At 32.6% G+C, this 9,006-nt stretch overlaps 1 protein-coding gene across 2 annotated transcripts in view; it reads left to right on the top strand.

Moving 5' to 3' along the window:
* Positions 1-5,422: 5,422 nt before the first annotated feature.
* The window catches only part of LOC106688627 (retinol-binding protein pinta), a 32,936-nt gene continuing 29,352 nt past the window's right edge, over positions 5,423-9,006 (top strand). Inside the window, exon 1 of one of the 2 annotated variants that reach the window (XM_014433189.3) lies at positions 5,423-5,541. The gene's annotated coding sequence lies outside the window, so the exon portion shown is untranslated. The remainder of the gene's footprint in view (positions 5,542-9,006) is intronic. The other variant, XM_024360314.2, reaches the window with a different exon arrangement.

Below are 9,006 nucleotides of genomic sequence, written 5' to 3'. Positions count from 1 at the left end.
AATATTTCGAGCTACAATTTTAGGTAGTTGGGAAAAAAAAACGAGTTTAGCACAGGGCTAAAAATCATCACGACGAACGAGCCTGAACTGGAAGCACCCACCAAAGAAGATATGTATACATATATGATGGACACCTACTCTCCTTTGACTTGTTAAGAAAATACTTGTACCACAAAATACTCAACCGATATTGAGTGATAAACAAAAAAAAAATATTAAAATGTACATAACCATCCTAATCCTTTGGTTCAAACCTTATCTAGTTCCACCCATCCCTACAGCCCACCTAGAAGGTTGAAACGGCAGTGGCCAAGAGACTTATTAAAATAAAAATGGACAATTGGAGTTCTGGCACTGGTCAGATTCTCCACTCGAGTTGAGTGTTTGCTGCTTTAGCGCACTTGCTCAGCCTCCACTGGCTCATTACCAGTGATGCGGCGAGAGGGATGCGCTGGGGTCTTTTGAGCTCTGCTCTACCCCTCACACGTGGGAGATAGAGTGGGCTCAGGGATCCTCAGGTCGATTGTGTTAATATTGTATATATTATTTTATCTTTATGTTATTTTATTTATTTATTTTTCATACAGATAGTTTTGTTATGTTCATGTTGTCTATTCTTTTGTTTGTATATATTTTAAGAGAGTTTTTTAATATATTTTTTTAAAATGTTTTATTTTATTTTATTTTTTATTTATTTTTTTTTTATTTTAGTATGTATGAGATCATTCATCAATATTACCTATTGCCCACAACTGTGTGGCAGATTGGAATATCTATCAAAAAAAAAAATGTACATAGAACAAGTGTAGGTTTTTTTTTGTTTTCTTTTCCCATCGGTAGATGTTATTCTACAGCACCATAAGGTCGTGCTTTAAATAGACTAGACAAATCTTAACGGAAATGAAATATTATTCGAATGTAAAATATAGTATGGTATTGAATAATTCTCAGAGCCAGTACAGTGGCGTAAGACGAGTTAGATCTTCTTCCTAGCAATAACTATACGAGTTGCTATCCGTCTTCTTAATATAGTATTGAGAATCCCACATAAGTAAGAAGATAAAAACGACGACTTTTCCACAGGCCTATGCGTGGGACAGCGCTATAAATTGTTTTTTTTTTTTTGTTTTTTTTTAATAATTTATTTATTGTTATTTACAACAGTATACATATATACACATCAAGTAAATTTGCTGTAAGTGATATTATGACAAACATGTGGAGAATCTACCCATTGATAGAACTCCAAAAACATTTCTAAAGGAGAAGATCTCGAGGCCATCTTCTTTTCAGACGCCTAGGAGGATTATTAGGTAGTGAAGGAGAAGCCAGGTTAAGGATTGGATTCGAGAGGAATTTGATGGTTTAGTAGAGCCCCATAGCTCAACTCCGTATGTCCAGATAGGCCTTATAACAGTCATGTAGATCAGTCTTTTGTAATGGATTGGAAGTTTGGACCGTGTGTCTAGTAAATGTTGTAATAGTCGGAATCGACGAGCAGTTTCCTGTCTTTTCAGTCTTGTATGAGGATTCCATGTTAGTCGTTTGTCCAGATTTAGTCCTAAGTAACGGATCTGTTCAACAAGAATGAGTGGGGTATTATTAAAAGATACTGTGGGGCAAGACGAAGGGTAAATGTGATTTGGTGGGATTTATTGGAATCTATAAATTGTAAAATGGAAATCATCGACTGAAATATAAACGGCCTAAAGAACAAATTGCATACTGTCATGCGCCTTCTAATCGACATGGATATCGATGTAGCTTACATCACTGAAACGCATCTAAAGGAAAGCGATGATTTGGGCAAATTTATTTTTAGGGTCCAGGTCTGATACACTTTAACTTTTTGGGAAAATGTATAAGAACAATGTTTTCCCGCCTATCTTCTTTATTTGGTAAGGCTGATACATTGCGACAGTTCACTGTCAAGGGGTATGTACATGACAATCAATGGCATTACTTGTACTATTAACGATAACGCAAGACCCAGTGCGACATTGCTGTAACTATCAAATAGTTACACCATTGTAGTGGCTAACACTTTTGCCGCAATAACGGAAAGTTACGATAGTTGTTCGCTGTCAATGCGTACACATCTGATAGTTAAAATTACCATTAATTCAAACTCTCTAACCACTCAAACCCCCTAGTTTCTAATCCTGCATCCTCTTCCATTCCTGACAATCCTCCGAGGCGCCTGAAAAGAAGATGGCCACGAGACCAGCTAATGTAAAATGTCATTAGAGTGCTACCAATGGGTAGTTTCTCTACACGCCAGTAACATTCCAATTTAACTTAGATCAGATTAACTAAATATATATATAATATAATGTACAGTTGTAAATAGCAATAAATAAATTTAAAAAAAAACAATAATTCACTGGCATAACTTGTACTATCAACCACCAGAGATAGTACGACAGTACAATCATGACAGTAACAATGATACAGAATTTATTGGTTAGGAGAATCTAGTTAAGTATATAATTTTCTAATGCCACAACGATTCGTATTTTAGGATCTCGAAATACCAAATATACATATTGATCCTGCCAACAATACAACAAAAGATAATAGTACAAGAGCCGAGGAGAAAAAAAAAAATCCTTGGATTACTTTAATGAAAACTATGAATAATTACTAGTCAAAATTGATGAGTCTGAGTGGGGGGGGGGATAAAAAATGGCACCAGTTTCAAAAGGTTAAAAAAATATTAATTTTTCATTTGAGCTCAATATCTTTTTTTTTTTTTTTTTAAATATTTATTTACTGCAATTTACAACTGTACAAAATAATACAATAGGTAAATATGTAGTATGTTTCAGATACACTTGAAAATCTTGGGAAGGAACCACCCATACTTCAAACATTAATTTAAACTAGAAGGTCCTGTGGGCATCTTCTTTTCAGACGCCTCGGAGGATTATGAGGGATTGTTAAGGATGAAAGATTAAGAATTAATGGGTTAGGATGGTTAAGGAGTTTGAAATGAAAAGACGCATATCTCTTTTGGGTCAAATCTGCAACGAATGGGTTGTTAAAGTCTTTGTGAATGAGTGGGGTGAAACGTTGGTTAACAATAAATAGTTTTTGTTACTATTTTGAAATATTTATTAACCACCACACGGACTATCTTCCTCCAAAATTTTAGGTACTTTAGAGGAAGCCATTTTAAAATTTGGCATCTTAAAAGCTATTAGTTATTATTTCCAGGCACAAGGCTGAATCACACTTAGCCACAAGGACAGATGTGTTTTCAGAACGAGTTCAAATGACGTTGTTTACAAGGGAATTCCCCAAGTGAATTTCCATAACCCGGGGGAGGCAGAGCACAGTAGGCACCGACTAGAGTGCTCCTTTGCCAACCCCTCACTTTTACATTAGGGGTACTCATGATGTGTTAAATGTATAGCATTGTGAGCAGTACTATTTAAAGTCATCTTAAATGTTGAATACATAACAGCTCCTAGCGGATTTTTTGAGCAACTTGTTTAATAACCTTTCTTTCCAAAACTTCATGTTATTGTTTACTTCTAAGTTTTGATTAAAGTAATTTATTACAACATGCTTAAAGTGGAAGTTGTGTGAATGTTTGGCTACTGAATGTCTTGATGATCTTCTGATTTGTGAGAAAGATAATCAAGATGAGCTAATTAACAACTGTCATTACACTATTATAATTGTCATCCATTGATTTATTAAATTTAAAAAAATTCAAAACAATATTAATAGACAATTAAAACACAAACCACGAGCAAGTAACCTAACACGACAACAAACAAAACGGTGACTGTTGCGTGACGTCATTCCCCAACCATGTTATATAGTTTTAATATGGTGAAAGAAGGAAATATTTCTCCATTTAACATAATTTTTTTTTTCATTTAACACACTTTAACATGTTAAACTGAAGATCATGAATACCCCTATTGTAGTAAAGTGGTAAACCAAACTTCATTCGTCGAGACACCCTTGTCGGGCTAAAAAAAATTCAATCAATTTTGATCAATCAATCAATCATCCTGGCGTTATCGAGATGGAAAACTGTGCCTTTGCGATTATGAGACACAAATGATTTGAGCCACTTGCATGAGATATGTTAACCGTTTCTGCGATATCCCGTGTCGTGGAGAGAGAATTGTCTGCCCAGTGCTTGAATTTGGTCATCATCAACAGTTGAAGGACGACCCGAGCGCTTTGCGTCTTTCAAATCAAAATTTCAGGTTCTGAACCGAGAAAACCACTTACGGAAGGTAGTTTCTACCAAGGCATCATCCCCATACACACTGCAAATTTTGTGCAGCGGATTTTCCTTTTCGAAATAAAAAAAATCATTAAATGAAGAAAATATCCTCAATGCTCCTTATTTTGTTACTAATAAAACCATCCATAAAGACCTAAATGTTCCTTATGTAACCGATCTAGCCCGAACCCGATATTATTCCTTCCATAATAAACTCCCTAACCACCCAAACCCACTCGTTTCTAACCTTGCTTCCTCTTCCATTCCTGGCAATCCTCCTGAAAAGAAGATGGCCTCGTGACCTTATATTGTAAACTGGTTTTAGAGTTCTACTACTGGGTAGTTTCTCTACATCCTGTATCATATCATTATGTCATTATGATCAAATTTACTGGCTGTATTTTTTTATACAGTTGTAAATATCAATAAATAAATAAAATAAAAAAAAATGAAGAAAATGAATTTTTTTTCTCTTTCAATTTGAGCAAGCAAAATACCACTTAAAGATAAGGAATCTCGTTTGAAACTGATGTATAAAAGCACCTTAACTAATCCTTTTTCAGAATATGTAAACATTATTTACCAAGTAAACTTGATTTTATAAACACAGAGAGGATAAAATTGAAATATTGAAAAATGCTACGGACTTATTTTACAACTTCATATAATAGTAATTTATAATTTTTTTTGCCTTAGCATTTTTTTCTTTCTATACTTTATCTTTATCATTTATTTATTTTTTTATTAATCTTCCTTTTTTTTCATACTTTCTCTTTCCCCGTCTTTAATATACATATAATAAAAATAAACTATAAATAATAATAAATCAATAAATAAACTGAAAAGGAATTACTCTTTTTTTTTTTTTTAACTTCGTGTAAGATTTCTAGGTTCTAACGAGGATTTTGGGGTCAGAATAGTAATCGATCTTTATATTTTTGGATGATTTATAAGAATCAATTTATTCAACATGGAATTCTTCCGTTTCGATATAGATTAAATTACACCAACATATCGAATTCTCTAGATGAAAACATTTCTTCATTCCGATTCATGACACCTGATCCAAACAACACAGAGAGACAATAAGCAAATTGGCCATACCGCGGCTGGAATAATAAGCAAACCTCTTTGGCATTGATGGTGGGGAAGGAGGGGCGCATGCGCAGTGGCCCAAACCAACGGGACATTCCTCCACTGTATTGGATCAGTAGAGCCCAAACCTCGCCTGTGTTCACATCACATGAGATAGTGCTCTGTCACAGGATCTGACAATATTATCAACGAGCTCCAAGGTTAGTCTACATTGGCAATTTGGCAACGTCTCTTCTTGTATTCTCTCTTATTTAGAAATCCGCTCACAAATCCATATTTATTAAGGCGAGTTAGATTTAATGAAAACCACAGTAGACAATGTTTTTGTAAACAGATAATCCTTAATAGCTCTAATTAACGAACTAATAATCATATTGATAGAGCATGACCTTCAACAATTATCGAGATAGCTGCGATATCGGACTGATTACCCAGCCAAGATAATAACATAATTAGATATGGTAGATATTCAGACGACACGAATTCATCACTCTTAAACCTAATGCCAGAAAAAACTAAATTATGTAAATTAAAAACTGACTTACCCCCATCTATCTTATCAACAAATAAACAAAGACTAGTTAACTCACAAAAGAATTTAATATGTGCCGTTTATTTATGTTTCGATTTTATTAATTATCTCTCCAGTATATATCTATTGAAGTTCAGGCAATAATAAACAACTTTTTATTAATATGTTGAAGTAAAAAAAATAATCCTAAAATATTTTATATTTGTTTACACAACGTTTCGGGTTTCCCCATCACGAAGTACAAATATTAACAATTTGTATACATATAATTAAAAAGATATAATCAATTTGTTAAGGACATTTATTTACTTTTTAAATTGTTTCATATGGTCACTTAATTGAAATTTATAACATACCATTGTTTTAACAATAACGCTCACTATTGATACATTCATCTGTCTCTTTAACACAAAGAGATAATGCCTAGAATATCTTGACATTGCTTTGTGCTAAAGGGACAGATGAATGCATCAATAGAGAACGTTATTGTTTATACATTATGGTATATAAACTTTAATTAAGTGATCACATGAAACAATTTCAAAAAAGAAATAGATGTATTTAACAAATGAGGTAAAATTGATTATATATTTTTAATTGCATACATAAAAAAATATTAAATTAATTTTTATAATTATAGGAATATTAGTACTTGAAGATAAAGAAATTTGAAACGTTGTACAAACTAATATAAAATATTAATAATATTCTAAAGTTTATTTTTCATCTAGACATCTTAATAAAAAAGAAAAAACAACTTCCTGGGAAATTAAATCAAGAATAAACAACTATATATTTGCGAGGAATGTAGAAAAAAAGAATGTTCGAAACTAATTATTAAACACTAATATATGAAGTTAGTTAAAAACCAATATACTATCGTTGTCATGTAAAAAGGGTGAATTGAACAAATTGGTTAATGTTCGTATTTATTTTATTTGTAATTTTTACCAAAATAATAATCGATACTAAAATATCAGTATAGTACTATATAAATATAGTAATATTTCACACAGCGATTTAATTATATGAAAGAATCAGGAATGTTTTAGATTAATATATACATACGAAGTAGGTTTTTCATTTAAGGAAAATTTCCAGTACAAAGAAAACAAATAGCAGTTGGATTCGCACAATCAACAAAGGAATAGTTATAAATGCAAATTTATATGCAACTAAAAATTGCATAGATATAAGACGTCAGCGTCAGCTACGTAATTATGTACAGGTTTTCTTAATCGTTATCAACTAACCTAGCTGTTTCAATGTTTGACACATATGAACATAATCAACTTCATTTTATGATAAAAAAAAATGACTAAAAATATGTAAATTAAGAAATGCAAGTAAAGATGATTTTAATTCTGGTACCACGAGTATTTACTTATAACATAATAGAAATAGTAAATAATCTTTTAAAACTATATAAATCTACTTCAATACCAAAGAAAAAAAAATGAAATGGAAACCGGTCATATAAGCTGAATTTCCAGTGACGCAAGTTTTTGATGCTTCACCTTGAAAACGGTCGTGGAGAGAGTAGATGAGATGGGGGTATAAATTATTATGTTGCCATGGTAACTATCAATAATGCAATTGATAGCATTAACAATAAAATTTTCTAAGCAGTGATTTAATTAAATAAATATTTTCACATACAGAAGGAATAAATATGATTTTTTTTATGGAAGGTTTATATATATATATATATATATAAGTTATAAACAGAGCATAGGTATTATGACTCTTAATACCTAAACTCTCCATGTAAACAAGGCAGAAGGTATATATATATAGGATTATACAGAAGAATAAAGTAGTATCTTAGTTGAGCTTGCGTGTCTCATTTCGTGCCCCTATTTTCCTTTTTTTTAATTCTTGAGTTCTGACTCATCATAACTTACGGTCAACTATATATACATATATAAATAGTTTTTTCCAGTATTTGAGTTTTTATTTGACCGCACCCAGAACCTCTTCCTTTTCAATTAAATAATTTACACGTTTTTGGACAAAAAATGGCAGTTTACCACTACAGTTCGTTCTTGAAGTATCTGGTCCTAACAGGTTTCAAGATGGTGTCGGTAAATACTTATTACTTAGCTTTAATCCACATTAATAAATAAGCTTCAATAGAATTATCCGTTATATTTTTTTAAGACAAGGAATTCTGGCGAGAAGTTAGACCGGTTCAAACTGCACTTAAAGAGGAAAAAAGCAATCCCAATCCAAAGTTAGAAAACAGTTAGAATTGCCAAGTCTTTTTTGGTCACGTTGTACTAAGAAGTTCCAAAAAACGTCTGAGAACACGATTAGGAGATATTTCAATACTGTGAATTCATATAAACGTTTATAAATAATTAACTCTTATATGTCGTAAGTCAGCTCTCACGTGACAACAGTACTTTGTCGCTGCGGTCGTAGGTCACGTGGGAAGTGACAAAGTAAAATATGTCGATACTTTTTTCGATATAAAAAAAATATTTCGAGCTACAATTTTAGGTAGTTGGGAAAAAAAAACGAGTTTAGCACAGGGCTAAAAATCATCACGACGAACGAGCCTGAACTGGAAGCACCCACCAAAGAAGATATGTATACATATATGATGGACACCTACTCTCCTTTGACTTGTTAAGAAAATACTTGTACCACAAAATACTCAACCGATATTGAGTGATAAACAAAAAAAAAATATTAAAATGTACATAACCATCCTAATCCTTTGGTTCAAACCTTATCTAGTTCCACCCATCCCTACAGCCCACCTAGAAGGTTGAAACGGCAGTGGCCAAGAGACTTATTAAAATAAAAATGGACAATTGGAGTTCTGGCACTGGTCAGATTCTCCACTCGAGTTGAGTGTTTGCTGCTTTAGCGCACTTGCTCAGCCTCCACTGGCTCATTACCAGTGATGCGGCGAGAGGGATGCGCTGGGGTCTTTTGAGCTCTGCTCTACCCCTCACACGTGGGAGATAGAGTGGGCTCAGGGATCCTCAGGTCGATTGTGTTAATATTGTATATATTATTTTATCTTTATGTTATTTTATTTATTTATTTTTCATACAGATAGTTTTGTTATGTTCATGTTGTCTATTCTTTTGTTTGTATATATTTTAAGAGAGTTTTTTAATAT

This window comes from Halyomorpha halys, unplaced genomic scaffold (assembly GCF_000696795.3).
Source record: "Halyomorpha halys isolate HHAL.00 unplaced genomic scaffold, Hhal_1.1 Scaffold1165.1, whole genome shotgun sequence".
Taxonomy (NCBI): Eukaryota; Metazoa; Arthropoda; class Insecta; order Hemiptera; family Pentatomidae; genus Halyomorpha; species Halyomorpha halys.
This window is presented reverse-complemented; position numbering and strand designations above follow the sequence as displayed.